Here is a 16615-nt window from a genome sequence, read left to right as displayed (position 1 = left end):
TTTTGTTCTGGTAACCATGGAATTTTCCAGTGCAGACATGGTGAGATTCAATGAGATATATCAAAGTCTGCATGCCCTCTGAGCTGTCTGAAACAGAGACACTGTATAAACCAAATCAGGTATTTCCATTATCACAACTTTAGTAGCAGCAACCGGCAATAGTCTGCCTTTGAAGTATTTATTCTCACCTGGACCTGACTATGCATTTATAAGTTAATATTTAAATGCTTTGAGGCTCATTTTTTTACTTTATTTAACAATAGTAAAGTGATGGTGATTTTATCTTTTTGTTTCTATTACAAGAGGACCACAGGTGATATCTGTGTGGCCCAGACATGCATATTATGGGAAAATGTCTGCTATTTTTATGTCTGTGGCTTGGAGCTTCCTATCCACTGCTAATGGGATGAGGTGATATGCTCTCCTTTACTTTCCTACCTATAGTCATTTTAATATCAGTTGTGGGGTCTAAAAAACCTGAAGGAAGGTATCAGTGAACAGTTGTTCCAGGCAGCTTAGTTTTTTTTTTCTTTTCTTTCATTTTTATTTATTTATTTACTTATTTTGAGTCTCTGTAGGCCAAAAATCTCTCTTTGGGATTAGGTTTGCTCCGAGAAAGATAAGACTTTTGAAAAAAACTATACCCTTCAAATTTCAGAAAGAGAGGAAGACAGAAGAAAGAGAGAGAGAGAAAGGTTAGGAAGAAAAGGAGTGTGATGGTTACATAAATGAGTTAGACAGGAGAGAAGGAAAATTTCAGTAGAGACAAGGGATCCATCAGTCATTTTTCTCCCTCTTTGAAAAGCATAGCAATGTGATTTTATGTCTTTCAAATAGATTCTAAATAGTATTCTTGTAAATTAAAAAATTGAAAAAAAAGAAGAGAAAGAAACAGACTGGCTTCTGCATTAAGTGTACCTTAGCAATGAGATAACCCTGGGTGGGAGGAGAGAGGAGGAGGAGCAGATTTTAAAAAGTAACATTCTTAGTTTTGTTTTATAATTGAGCCATCAGTTAACATTTTTGAATTGGTTGCTAGTTTCTTAAGATTTTGAAAGTGAATGAATCTGTTACTGGCTTTATTGCCGTGATCAGATATTCTAGACTTCCTTATGCCTGAAATTTCAATTTTACACCAGGCACTTTCAAAAGCAATTGTTGGAAGAGATTGGTTTATGTGACATGAGCAAAATCAATTTGAAAAAAAACCCTCTTTGAGCTCTTATTCTGTGCATAGCACTGGGCATCATGGAGTATACCAAAGGAAAGAAGGCATCATGATGTGGCATATGGTCAGCAACATGGAACAATTCAGGGCAATGTGAGGCAGCTTGTGGTGGGACTCACAGTGGCCTCACTGTAAGCACTGAGGGATACCAGAGGAAGAAGGGATTGCGTCAGGTGAAGTGGGGCTTGAAGAAATGTTAAAAGGGAAGGAAAGTTTCAGGTAAGTTGCAAGGGAAAGAAAGAGAAGAGGAGGCATGGAAAACAGCCACAGACCAATCTGGAACTGGGTAAACTCCCTGAATGTGTAAGGCACAGAGAGGATTGCTGCCAGATGTCTTAGATGGTGTGAGCTAGTGAGTAGTAGGTGAAAATGACAGTGTGTATGTATAGTACACACTTATTAAATGCCTAATGTGTGATGGGTGCCATTTTAACAATGAGTCTAACAATTAGTATTGTTAAATTATTCTTTGACAATAAGCAGGATTTGATACTCTAGAATCTCACTGTCTCCTGAAAGAACCAAACAAGCAAGTCAATAATCACAAAATTAGTGTAGTTCTCACTTTGGCAGCACATATACAAAATTAGTGTAATACACACAATAATGGACTTTTAAGGTCTCTTAGTGATAATAAGATATAGTATCATCTAGGTGGGGATTGCTAGAAATAAATACAGTCCCTTTTCCATTACAGTGTTCAGATCAGAAAACTGGATCGGGTACTTTTGTGTGTACGTTATGGGAAAAATCCTAAGTGGCAAAGACGTGAATTATTCTCCTGCAAATCAAGTTCTAATATGTTCTGACTCAAAAGCCCTGGCCCTTTCATCTAGCCCATTCAGCCTTACCATTGCAGCTGACAATTTGGGGGTTTGACAAACTTAGGAAGAAAAAGAAAAAAAGACCTAGAATCAAAGAATGTTTTCAGCTCTTTCAGATGCGTCTATAATAGCGCACACCCCCATTTAGAGCAACATAAGCTCTGCAGACTCAAGCTTCTGTAGTTTGAAAGCCAAATGGATTGTTTGGGAGAATGTGGTTTCTGCTGATAATTGAAAGAAGGATAAGAAGGTTATAAACAAACAATGGGCTGAAAAGTAAACATAATTTAGAGAACAATTTTATTCGGTATCTCTATTTCTTATAATTAAGTCTCAGCTCAGTAATTTGCTTGGAATTCAACTTTCAATAATTTTTTGCAAGTCATAGGATGCTAAGTCTATGGGTACACTAACTGTGTTAAGCTGACCTATTGAAGTTAGGGTTGAAGAAATACAGAAATGCTGTGGTGAAGTTTTATCTATTGCATACTATCTACATTAGAAAATTATTGTCATATGGAGAGAAGGAGAAATAGAGCACTTTATTTGCAGGCATTACAAAACCTTCAACCTTCATTCGTTCATTCATCCATTCACTAAATACTTATTGAGTAGCTTCCATTGGCCATGCATTGTGTTAATCTCTTGTTAAGATTTTAGGATCAGGCAAGTCTCTGAAATCCAGTTAAGCAGTTTGCAATAGTTTCTTGTAGTAATAATAATGCTAGCTAATGGGGCCGGCCCCGTGGCTGAGTGGTTAAGTTCACGCGCTCCACTTCAGCAGCCCAGGGTTCGGATCCTGGGCACGGACATGGCACCACTCACTGGGCCATGTTGAGGCGGCATCCCACTTGCCACAACTAGAAGGACCCACAACTAAAAATATACAACTGTGTACTGGGGGGATTTGGGGAGAAAAAAAAAGCAGGAAAAAAAAAGAAGCTTGGCAACAGTTGTTAGCTGAGGTGCCAATCTTTAAAAAAAAGTAATAATTCTATCTAAGATTTATTGTACATTATTGTGTACCAGGCACTTATCTAAGTATTAACTCATTTAATAATCTTACATATTTTACAAGGTATTATTATTATTATCTTCCTTTTATAATTGAGGCAAATGAAGCTTGGAGGGAGTAAGAAACTTGCCAAGGCCACACAGCCACATAGTACTCCAATCAAGACAGCATAACATTGGAATCCAGATTCCCAGTTACTTTGAGAAATATAGTGTATATCTTGTCCATCAATCAACAAGAATGTATTGAGTGCGTCCACTTACCTGTGAACCTTTCAAGCGCAGAGACCTTTTCTATATTATCTCATGCTCAGCACCTATTATGGAAATCCATAATAGATATTTAATAAATGTTACTGAATAAATTCTGCAAGGAATACTCAAAATATAGAAGATAAGATTTAGCTGTTTATAGCCTAATTACCATGGTCATTGTGCTTTATATTTATTAAGAAATATATTTATATTTTCAAAACTTGGAAATAAGGCAAAATGTGTATAATATGTCCATTCAAAGTCATACTTTCAGGCCCACCCAAGAATTAGCAGGCCTACCAAGAATTATTTCATTCTTTAGGAAAATATACTTGTGTTTAACTTAGTTATTTACTAATTAATTAAATTCAGACATTAAGAACTGAAATATTTACTTATATATTTCTGTATGGTGGAAAACATAACTCCAAAGGTTATGGTTTTATTGCCCTATAGGATATTAACCAGTTCCTAGCAAGCTGATTCTAACATTGGTTCTTTTAATCCTCATGTAAATAAATATTCAGTTCCTTACATGATGTTGGGACCAGCTTTACCATTTTACTGGATTCTTCATTGGTAAGTTAATAAATTTCTGTCATATAATCTTTCTATATTTGTATAAGACTCATATTTTGCAAGTTTTAAATTTATACCTTGACACCTTCCTCATCAGAATTTAATGCAAAATATAGAGTTTATGTCACCTAAACATTTGTTTATATTATGATAATCATAGCTAATAATTATTAAGGCATTTTTCCAAATGCACTCCATGGATTATCTAACTAAATCCTTACAACAGCCTTGTGAAGAAAGTGCCGTTATTAGCCCCTTGTAGATGTTGAGCAAGTTGAGAAAGAGAGAAGCTAAGTGACCTGCTTAAGATCACTCAGCTGCTGTTGGTGAAGTCTGGAGGGGTTTGAAGTCAAACAGTCTGATTCCAGAGACTACCCTATTAACCCCACACAAAACCCCTCTCAACACCGCATCCCTAACACCCCAACACAATAATGACACTGTTAATTAGTACATTAACCTACATCAATGGGCTAAACAATAACTCCCACTTGTTGCGTGTTTACCATGTGTCAGACACTGTGACAAGCACTTTCCATATAGTATAATTTCATCATCACACAACATTATGATGTAGTTATTATTTTCATCCTAATTTGACAGAAGAGGAAACTAGGACTTAGAGAAATTAAGAGTCTAATCCAAAGTTACATAGCTGGGGCTCAAGGTAGTCTGGCGCGTATGACACCAAAGCCATCTTCTTAAACTCTTTTATTTGATTCTCAGAAGATTATGTCCTGGTAGAATATCTTTTAAAATACCTCATACTGTTAGAGCTGGTTCCAGCAAGAGGGGTCATTCAGCTAAACTGTCTTCACATTAGCAGAACATGAGTTAGAGCCAACCTGGTTGTTCACATTCTTAGCTAAGCTTATCATAGAATCTGCATCAATGAGAATACTGATGGCAATTATTAAACTACAACTTTAGTTGTTCACTATATATGAGAAACTATAAGCAAACATTTGGAGATCATTAGCAACCACTGACAAAGATACTGGAAACAAGAATCATTTTAAAATCACAAACAAGAATAACTTTTTACCATTTAGGGAGGGAACGTTGAAGATAAATACTCAGAGTCTGAAAGACACGGACACTTAGGAAGCCATGAAGATTTCTCTCAGTCACGGAGAATCTATCTGTCTATCTGGCTCTGGCTCTGCCTCACACACACACACACACTCCGCACAGAACTTAAATTGTCTTATAAATACATCCTATTCCTCTCTGCCCATGTAATTTTTTGGAATACCTGTGTGCCTCCATTGTACCTTTCACTTATCTCAGTCCTACCCATTCTTCCACACTCAACTCAAAAGCACTATCTTCCATGCAGATTTCCCTGGAAATGCCAGCCCTCAATCATCTCCCTACTCCTTCAAATTCCTATAACAGAGATTCTCAAATTGTTTAAAAACCCTGCTGGGTGCTTATTAAAACACAGACTGCTAGTTTCCTCTCCCAGAGATTTGGAGCCCATAGGGCTGAGGTAGGATTTCAAACCAAGAGATCTGGGGAATCTGTCGTTTTAACTAGTCCTCCAGGTAATTCTGATTTAGGTGGTCTAAAAACTGGATTTTGAGAAGCACTGTCCTGAGCATTTAGGATTCTGAGATGAGATGGAAATGCATTTATTTGATCAAAATGTGAACATCTCCAGGCCTTCTAACCTTGCTCTCTTTTATATTTGCCTGCCTGGTTCCCTGAACTTTTATTAAGCAGAATCAGGAGACTAGATAGATAGAGACAAGGCTAGAAAGGCAGAAGAGAAAGAGAAGTTTCTCTGCTTAAAGCCCAAAGAAAATCAGAGAAAGATAAGAAATAGGAGGAAAACAAAGGCACTCTATATGATGAAAAGTGGAGGGAAAGATGAGAGAGAGAAAGAAGGAAAGAGAGAGAAGAGAGAAGGGAATAAACTGCGGGGAAGGAGTGTTGGGGCACTGGTGTAGTGCTAAGCTGTGAGATCATTCGGAAGCAAGGAAGAGAGATTTGGAGAAGTAGTGCTGTGGGTTATGAATGGGTCCATTTTGATGGTCTTGGAAAGACACAATAAAGAGTGAGATTTCTTTTAAATTATTTTTTGCTATTAGAATATTAAGAGCTTCTCAAGTACAACTCTGTACAGAGAGTGAGCCACATGAGAGCTCCAAAATTTATTGAAGTTACAGGGAGAAACTAGACAGCTCTCCAGATGCTCACTATCTGGTTGTGGAGATAAGACATGAGCACAAATGTGTAAGTGTGCTCAAAGGTGCAGGAACTGGCATCACAGATCGGCCTTGGTGTAATGGCTGGGAGGTAGGGAGAGAGAGGTCTCTAATAGCTGGTCAGTCTTGCTATTCTTTGATTTCCGTAGCTCTTATCAGGATGACGGTAGCTATACTTTTCACGTTGTACTGTAATTGCTCTTGAGTATAGGGACCGTGTCTTATTCATCTTTTCATCCCTATGGCCTAAGAGGATGCCTTGATGTCTATGCTTTCAGGAAATGATTGCTGAGTCAGTATCCCAATTAATGCCAATTTGAGATTCCTGTTAATCTTGTGGCCTTGTTTCACTCCTCTCACACAAAAAAAGGAGATATGGAACTATTTTTGCATACTGAGTGAAAGCTTCTAATGTCAAAAGGAATTTTAAAAAGACACTTATGATATCTGTTAAAATAGCCATAGATTCCACGAGAAGGCAGAGGGAAATATCATAACATTAGGTGGAATAGAGACCTCATAATACTTCCCTTGAAAGTGTGCTGTCACTCTCCTTTTAACAAAGGGAGACAAAGAAAATGAACATCACAGCCATTGAATGAGATAAATTTGATGATACCTTCATCATTGCAATTAAGAAAGTTAATTCTTAAAGAAGCGTTGGAGAGAGAGAATATGATGAGATAAAAACATTCTCCGGGATTAATTCTTATCCTGGGCACATAGTATATGCAGCCTCTGAATCGCTTTAATTCATCTCTGTCTGTTACTCTGATTTGGATGATAGAGTGGCTCAGTTAAATTGAAATTGAGTTAACTTGACAACCAAAAAGTGGCATTGTTACTGGCTGAAAATCATTAATTTTGATGTGATAAATTCCTTTCTAATGGGGGCATTTTTATTATCTCTGGTGTTTTTCTTTTGTTGACTTTTTCCAACAATGTCAATATTTCAACTAAGCCAGAGGAGAAACAAAACAGCCTTGCACTCCTTTCTCCATTATTACTATATTTTTAAAACTCTTTGCTGCCCTAGTCTGCTTAATGTAAGCTCAAAAATTAATAGAATCAAGAATACAACAAAAACGTGATTGCAACGTACTTATTAATTCTGAGGTTTTATCAGCATATAAACATGCAAGCAAGTGTAAAAGAGTCTACATCTGGAGGTAAATTGGAAGTTTAAACCAACTGGGAATAAAACCCAGTCATCTCACAATGCCTTAATTGGCAAATGTCCCAATTTTTGGGAGCATGTTGTATAATTAGTGTCTTTGTACCCAGAAATTCCAGGATGCAGTTTTTGTTTAGGCACAATGATTCACAACCTTAGCTACCTCTTGCCATCTTGGAGTTTTAAAGAAAATACTGCTGCTCATTAGAGATTTGTATTTCGTTGGTCTGTGGTGCAGCCAGGCAATGGGATTTTTCAAGATTCCCCAGGTGATTTTATTGTGAGGTCCAATACACTGACTGAATGGGGACTTGTCTTTAGATGTGTTCAGTCATCAACTCAGAAGGTTAGAATCAAACGCATTAACAGAGAAATGCCTCACACCAACATGATGGTGAGCAGGTCTTCTCCTGCATGGCAACTTGATAGATTGGTAGCGGCTGCTGGGAGTATGATATTGAAAAGGATACTGTAGCCACATGTGGCTTTGGGAGGAAATGGTGCTAGAGATGAAATCTCTAGAGTAGAAACCTACTAGAGATGGAAAAAATGAGTGTAAACACCATGTATTGCCCACCTCCGAATTTGCAAATACATTGGTGTTTAAATTATGCTTAATTCAGGTGGGATTCACACTTAATAAGTGATTCCAATTCACCAATGAATCAGCCTATTCTTGTAACCTAAGTTTTTTGAGTCAAAATTCTCTTTATCCTTATTCTATTTTGCTTCTTCTTTCTCCACTTCAGCAAATTTCAGCCTTGACTAGGTGACAAAAGAAAATATTAATTAAAAGGGCTCATAACACTCCCTTTGGACTGTGTCCTTCTTGAAGTCAGAAACTGTTTTATAATCTTTGTATCCTCAGCACCTAAAACAGGGTTTGGCATGTGGGTACTAATACAAATAGTCAGTGCATTCAAATGACTTCACTCAAGCCCACTTTCTGAAGCATGTGTCTTCTTACCTTTAATGGCCACTTCTGCTTTTTAAATTATCCTTCAAACTCTTTCTTTGTGTATGCTTATTTTGGCATTGTTTTGGCTTTGTTGGATGGGAGGTGGCTTTGGTCAGGAAAACCTTCATTTTCTGTCTGGTAATCTTTCTGGACTGTTCTGGTTCCCTGCGTGTCCTGCTGCACTGCTTCCTGGGGAGTGTCCTACAGTGGGATAGCTTGTCTTTTCCAAAGATAGCAGCCACATTGGCTACCACTTCTTATGCTCCTCTGCAGTGTGACCTGGCCACTCCTCCATCAAGATGTGGGGTCTATTTCTCCACCTCCTTGAATCTGGGCAGCTTCCATACTGCTTTGATGAACAGATGTGGTGGAAGTGATGCTGTGCCTGTTTTAAGCATGGCCATTAGCTGTCTTGATAGCTTCATATTTCTCCCCCTTGGAAGCCAAAAATCTCCCAAGAATTGTGTCTACCATGAGGCTCCCATGCTGTGAGAGCCCTGAGCTAGTGTGGAGATGCAACGTGGTGAGAGACAGGTGCACCAAGGTACTAGATGTGCAAATGAAGAGAATTTGGCTGTGGGTCCTCCAGCCCCGACCATCACAGCTGGTGCCACATGGTTCACACTCAAACTGCCCAGCTGAGCCCTTCCTAAATTTCTGGCTCAAAAGATACTGAGCAAAATAAAAATTAATAAAAATACTTTTTAAGTCACTAAATGTTAGACAAGTTTGTTGTGCAGTAGTAGCTAATAGGGACAGACTCTGATCAATTCTTGCAGGCCCATGTGTTTCCTCCCCAATGCTGTGCTTCTGCCTAATGATCTCTACTTGAGGACAAGTTTCAAATTGCCAATGCCTAACCACATGGTCAAAATAATTCTGGAGTCGCAGCAATCTCCTTGACTCCCAGCCCCACCTTATACCAGGAGTGTGAACTTGGATATATCATTTTCCTTTTCTGAGTCTCAATTCTCTTGTTTTGTAAAAAGGAGTCAATAATAGATAATAATAGTGATGGAGGTTAAGTAAGATATTGTACACAAAATACTGAACACAGTGCCTAGCTCATTTTAAGTGCCTAGTGAATGAGAGTTGTTAAAAACAGCCATGACAAGTTTTCTGTTTCTATTTTTTCATTCTGCTGATTATTGGCCAAACCAAGCAACTGTGCCTCATGTATTCACGTAACTTCATGCTAGTCACTATGGGACACTCTCATTGTCTCAATTTGGAAAAATCGTGTTTGGAACTTCAGCCCATGATGGTTCGTTAGTGACCACTCAGCATGGTTCCCTGTCCCCATCATTTTAGGTAGGAAGGAGAGCTTCTGCAGTAGATTGCCTGTCAATAGGCACTCCATAAGGAAACTGCAGATTCTCTCCTCTACGACTTTCTCTTATGTTTTCATAGAATGTCCCCTTCTCTCAAAGATGTGAGACAAGGGAGAAAATGGTTGTGTTTAACATGCAGAAGTTGTGGCTGGCATTTAAGTTTATAATTATTGTTGTGTACAAAATCTGTAGGGGCAAACCAAGTGTGGCATTCAAAGGCAATGTCTATTGAACTCTTTATCCTGTATTGTTGGCTCTTATTTTAAGATCTTATTTTCCCAACAGCCTGGAGCTCCTTAAAGTCAGAGGCAATGCTATTTACTTCTCGTGTGTGGAGATAGCTTTTCCACAATTCCAAGTACATGAAATACTTATTTAAATAAAAGATACACTTGAATAGAGAACAATTATCTGATGATAAATAAGCATGTCTTAGACCTTCACATGTTATCTTACTTAAAGTACAGACTCTACAGCACCATCTTGATTAAGGTGGGCAGGACTACTATAAAAAGTAGACCCTGTATATATAATTGCTCATTCTAAGGCAGTGCTTCTGGTCAGTGAGAGGTGAATGACATGCCCAGGCTCTTTCCATTTTGTGGTTTCATCATCATTTATGGTTTTGTCTATATAGTCTGTGTAGCAGGAGACCCACCTACTCTCTTAAAATCACCAGCCCATAAGCAGCACGTATCACTCTTGCTCACTTTCTACTTAGTCAAATAACTTCCCCTAAATCCAAAGGGCAAAATTCAAGGAGGCAAATGGGTTTGGATAGTTCTTTACGTAGGGAATGCCACGTAGGATGTTTAATGTCATACTTGACCGCTACCTCCAATGCCAGTGGAAAACCCCCACAGTTATGACTACAAAAATATGTCTCCAGATGTTGCCAAATGGCCCCAGGGGTATAAAACCAACCCTGGTTGAGAACCTTTAGACATGGCCAATGTGCAGTGGTGGAACAGGGAAAGGAAGATCACAATAAGAACTCTCATATAAAAAGAGAAGTATGCAAAACAGTTATCAGTCTGGTCCCTTGCCATAATGAGATCCTGGGAACAGGCATTGTGAAGACCCTGGCAGTGGAGGAAACTCCTTGACTAGAGTCATCAGACCCTCCTTCTGCTCTCTGGGAGGAATGCCTGTTGGGATGCTCTTCCTCACCTGTTTCTCCTCGGGCCACGTCTGAAGTGCACAGAGGTGTCCATATGGAGCTTTTGCAGCCTGCTTGCTGCTGGTGCAAGTTTGGAGCCCTTGGGATGTTTTACGGCTTGAGCATTTAAAGGCATCTTTATGCCAGGCTTATGCTTTCATTGGCAATACATTTCTCTTAAAAACTTAGTAGACTTTTGATCTATTTGCTTCCGGAGAGTTCTAGGTAGCAGCAACCATGTCATAAGTTTTTGCTTAGATGCATCCTCCATATTTCTTTTCTTCCTTGTCTCATGCTTCTTTCTCTCAAATTAATAGCACTTACCTTGAGGCTATCTGAAACAAAAGGCTAGGGTAGAAACATAGCAACCTTAATCTATCTTTGCCACAAGGCTGTGTTCCTTTTTTCTTTTTTTTTGTAACTGAGAAGTCTTAAATTGTCTCCTGTTCTTTGCGATCTATAAGAAATGGGCTTCTTCAGCTCTGTGAATTCTTTAATTTCTGTTTGCAAAACTTTGCTTGTAATTACTTGCTATAAGCAGCAAGAAACAATCAGTAAGCACTAATGTTCTAACACATTCCATCTGCTGCTTGCAGAGCAAGAGGCTCAGTTTGCAGTTGATCTTCCTTCGAAGGGATTGTAGGTATGGTTTTACCAGACATGTCTCCATCTTTCCAGACTGTGAAATCTATTTCTGTACTACCTGTTATGGGTCCAATAAGTTCTTCATTGCTACGTATTTTATCAGTATTGGGTAAAGCAGCACTTCACTTGAAAATGCTAATTCCTGTATTTGGTGGGTTAGATTGAATTGCTTTAACATATAGATACTATGTGTTAAACATGTGGATATACACATTAATATTTATTAATATTGATTTATTAATATATAAACTTTATATAAAATATTTAAATTACATATGCATTATTTATGTAATGTACGTATAAGATACGAAATAGTTCAAACACACAAAAAGCTTATTTCTTGATCACATAACTATTCAAGGCAGGCAATTTGTGGGTTGCCGCAGATGTTTATATTAATATATTATATTTATTAATATCAATTTATTAATATATATATAAATATATAATTTATATAATACATATCTAAAATGGTTCAAATACACAAGAAGTTTATTTCTTGATCGCATAACTATTCAAACCAGGCATAATCTGTGAGTGGTTTTGCTCCTTAGAGTGATTATAGGGCATTGATTCCTTCCATTGGATGAGTCCACCATCTCTGGGGCCTCAGGAAGAGAAAGGAAGCGCAGGAATCACGTCACGTTTCCACTCTAACCACATCGGCTAGAACTTAGTCGTATGGTTATCATCCAAGTCAAAGGTTGGCTGGGACCTGTAGTCTGGCTGTGTGACCAGGCACAGAAAGTGATAAGGATCTAGGTAGAGGCAGCTGCCCCTCCGTGCCGTCTATATTCAAGCGAGCCCTGAGCTCACGCTGAGTTTCTGACTTCTATACACGGATGTCTCACATTCAACTTGAAGAGAGTAGCAGAATATGCCACCGGGAGTTCAGGATGTGCCACCCCAAAATCCAGGACTTTGGTATATTGCTTATTGTGAGTTATAGGAACTTGAAAAACAACAAATGCTTAGAGAGACTCTCTCTGAGCTCCCCTTATCTGACTAAAAACGGATCTTCGAAAAGGAACTCAATTGTCATACATCCCCTCTCTGGGAGTTTCCTCAACAGGGAGGATCGACTCTTACCTACAGGACAGGAGATTAGAAGTCAACACTACACCCAGACAAACATTGTCACAAATGATCATACCTCCCATCTCTTCTTCTAAAGGCCCATTCATCTTTCCATCTTTCCTAAAAATCACTTACTCTTCCCCTAAAGATGCCTACATCTCTTTTCCCCTTTCCCTAGTAAGATGGTATTTAATCCTGAAGTCTAAGCGACTTTGGGGTGTTAACTCATTTTTGCCAATGTATCTCCCATGTATACATGAGGTATACATGTTAATAAATTTCTGTTTGTTTTTCTCTTGTTAATCTGTCTTTTATTACAGGAATCTCAGATAAGAACTGAGAAGGCCAGAGGGAAAATTACTTTTTCTCCCCAACATACTCTAAATGAAATCTTACTTTTCCATCTTAGTAAATGGCATGATCATCCACTTAATTGCTCAAGCCAGAAAGCTGAAATTCCTTCCCTCACTCTACCACCACTTCCTTTCCAATGCTTGTCTTTTTTTGTTCATTTTAAACATAACTAAGCAGAATTAGATTAATCATAACCTTTGGTTCATGACTCTCTCTGTGGCTTTCCCCATATCATCTTTGTACACCTCACTGTTAGAAGTAACTGCTATCTCTAATCTTTTCTTTGCTTTTTCTTATGGTATTTTATCACACATATATGTACTCCAAAAAGCATATTGTTCAGTTTTTCAATGTTTATAAAAAAGCAGTTAGGCTGTTTGTAATCCTCAGGGACTTAAATTTTTACTCAACATTGAAAGTTAATATTTCTCCATATTATTGCACGTACCCACAGTTTTTTTCAAAATATTGACTGTTGTGTAATATTCCAAATATATCACACTTTACTCGTACTCATTTCAATGGGCATTTGATTTGCTGTTACAAACATTGTCGTTTTGTACATTCTTGTTCATATCTTTTGTGTGCATGTAAAAGAGATTCTTTTGAGTATATACCTAAAGAGAATTCCTTGATTGTAAGATGGGAGGATGTTCGACTTTACATAATTATTCTAAATTGTTGTCCAAAGTTATCATTTCAATTTATACTCCCATCAGGAAGGTTTAAAAAATCTTGATGACTTACGGTCTCTCCAACATTTGGTATTGTCATATTTCTTAATTTTTACCTGTGGAAATTGTATAAAATGATCCATTGTCGTAGGCTGGTCTGCATTCTCAAATGACTATTTAGTTAAACGCCTACTCATTCGTTTGTTTTTCTGTGGAATGCCTCTCAATGATTTATGTGGAAATTCTGTTTTCCGTGAAGATTATTATGTCATATGCAGATAGTAAAAATTTTATTTCCTCTTTTATAATCCTATGACTTAAATGTCTTTTTCCTGGCTCATTTTACTGGCTAGGATATCCAGTACAATATTGAATTTGATGGTGTGAATTCCTTTTTGAGTTGTGATTTTAAAGGAATTACTTCAAACATCCCTCTATTTAGGATACTCTTTGTTATTGCTGTTGTTGAATATAAACCCTTTATCATGTTAAGGGCATTTTATTCTGTTCTGAATTTACTAGAATTTTTCAAATCATAAATTTATTTTGAATTTGATCAGATGATTGTTCTGCATATTTTGAGATGACATTACAGATCCAAAAATTTGTAACATACATTTCGGATCATCAGAGAGATTGGAGGTAACTGGGGGAAGAAAATACACAAAAACACAAGTATATGCATATACACAATATTTGTATAAAATAAATGAGTTTAGTAGCTGTCTATCCTTCAAGAAATTTCCTTTGAAAAAGTATCTTGTAGAAAGCAATGTTTAATATGGTCCTTGAAGGATGGATAAATTTTGAAAGGTAGTTATGGGGTGGCATGAGGAGAAAGAAGGAAGATGCATTGATTGAAGGGTGTTATAAGTAAAGATATAGAACTGAGAAAGAAAAGGAATGTTAACTAATCATTTGTATCAAAGTATGCACAGGAAATAATATCAGATAAACCTGTTGGTATTATATTTTGGAAAACAATACATTTCAGAATGAGAATTCTAGAAAGAAACTTCACTGAAACTGCATTTTAGAAGGTAAATATTTTAGGTAGATAAATCTGCCAATATGCCCTGTGTTCCAAAAAGCACTTGTCCATTATCCGTTATCGGATTCCGTTGGTAAACATTACATAGTCTATCCCACAATCTACATTAAGATATTAAAAGCTCTAAGAATTCCTGAAGTTAGGTATCTTTTTTAGTTCATAGTTAACAAACACATTTGATACTGAAGACCTTTTCTTATGTAACACATATGGAAAAGACTTTGATTAGAGGAGGAAGAGATTGAGTGTGGGGAGGTAGAGTAGAAAACAAGTTTAGTAGACTTTGAGAAATGTATCGAAAGAGTTTCTCTTGAAAGTAAGCAGGACTGGGAAGCAAACTGTTTTACTAGGGAAGGAGGAAAAGCAGGAGAGAAGGGAAGAAAGATTCAAAGATGATATTGTGTTTTAGAACGTGATAGATGAAAAACATGGAGCCATTAAACCAAAATAGGAAACAGAGAAGTTTAATTCAATTTTAGCTATTCCACATTTGAGATGCTTATGAGAATTTCAGGTAATTTCCTGCAAACAGTTTGATAGATATGTCCGTACCTGGGGGATAGAATAGAGATTTGGGAATCACTCACATGAAGCTAATTGATGAAATGAAAGTGAGTATGAATTCCCAGTGAGAAAATGATGAGAAATCAAACATCCAGTTCAAGAAAAAATTCTCGGGCAGCAGCCATATTTAGAGGGATGAGAAGAAGAATGAAGTGAGCAAAGTAAGGGAAAAAAAAAAAAACAAACCAACAACAACAAACAAACAAAAAACCCAGCCAAGGAGGAAAGTCTAGAGTGCAGTGTCTGAGAAAGGCTCCTGGGAGGTGATATGAAATGTTGAGGATGATGAATACTGTCTTCATCATTTTCTTAGAGGCATTCCAGTTTCAGTTTATTTTGAAAATCTGCACTTTTCAGAATACTTTACTCTTACTCTTGTTGGGTTTGAGCTTTGAAGTAAGCTTTATTCTGAAGACCTCTGTTACGTTGTGGGTTATGAGCTAACTCAAGACAATCTTGTGCCAGTAGATTATCTGCTTCTGTGACCCAACTGTGTAAAATATGGAGGAGGAAGAAGTGTTCATTTATGGATGGAATCTCTTGAATTCATTGTCACAGGGGACTTCTGCACCACCTTGATACACATGCAGCTAAGCCCCAGGACCTAATTTGTATTGGCAAGTTGAACAGTAATGATCTATTCTAGCTCAAAAGGCATGAAAAGCATTAGTTTACCATCATCCATATCATGTCTCAAAGATTTCCAAATGAGAGGAGGAATCATGGATGCATCCCAGGTGCAGAGAATATGTTTTATGGGTAACTGTTGGTCAGGACAGCCTGGTAAACAGTTGAACAATTGAAACTGACTCATCACTGCCCAATAAACTCTCCATTCTAAATAATGATACATATCATGAATTTCTTGCTGGCATCTAATTTGAAGCTCACAACCTCACTGTAACTTACTTGGATCATAGGACTGCTGTGGTGAGCATCAAAAAAGCCAGCCAATGAGAGATTCTCTGAGACATTGACAACACCATAGGCTGTGCCAAATGATTCATTGGGACCAATTTTATGACAACAGCCCCCAAATTTAAGCATCACCGGCAGAGCAAGTAATGCGTTGTCAAAACCTTCCAGGTCCTTGGAATCTAAGTGATTTATTTCCTGGGAAAATTTTATAAATGCACCATATTTTTCCCATACAGTGAAGAAAAACAAAAGGCATCCTTATACTCACTACTGTGTCTTCAGAGGAAAAAAGATGACGGAGAGGCTTACATGTGAGGAAAGATTAAAAGAGTTTAGGGATAAATACAGGGGGAAATGATAGCCTGTGAATATTTGAAAGAAATAAAAACAGATGAGAGTGAAATTACTATATTTAGAACAACCCAGTAGGGGATAACTAGGAGTAATGGGATGAAAATAATGGGAACATTTAGGCTTATTCTCAGCGACATCTTGATGGCAGTGTTAGACAATAGATTCATCTCCTGAGGCAAGGGACGGAATTGTTGTCACCTTGGGAATTTGAATCTGGAGTGGAAAAATACATAGATTTGGTGACAG

Source organism: Equus caballus, chromosome 16 (genome assembly GCF_041296265.1).
Source record: "Equus caballus isolate H_3958 breed thoroughbred chromosome 16, TB-T2T, whole genome shotgun sequence".
NCBI classification, from domain to species: Eukaryota; Metazoa; Chordata; class Mammalia; order Perissodactyla; family Equidae; genus Equus; species Equus caballus.
Note: the sequence above shows the minus strand (reverse complement) of the source record.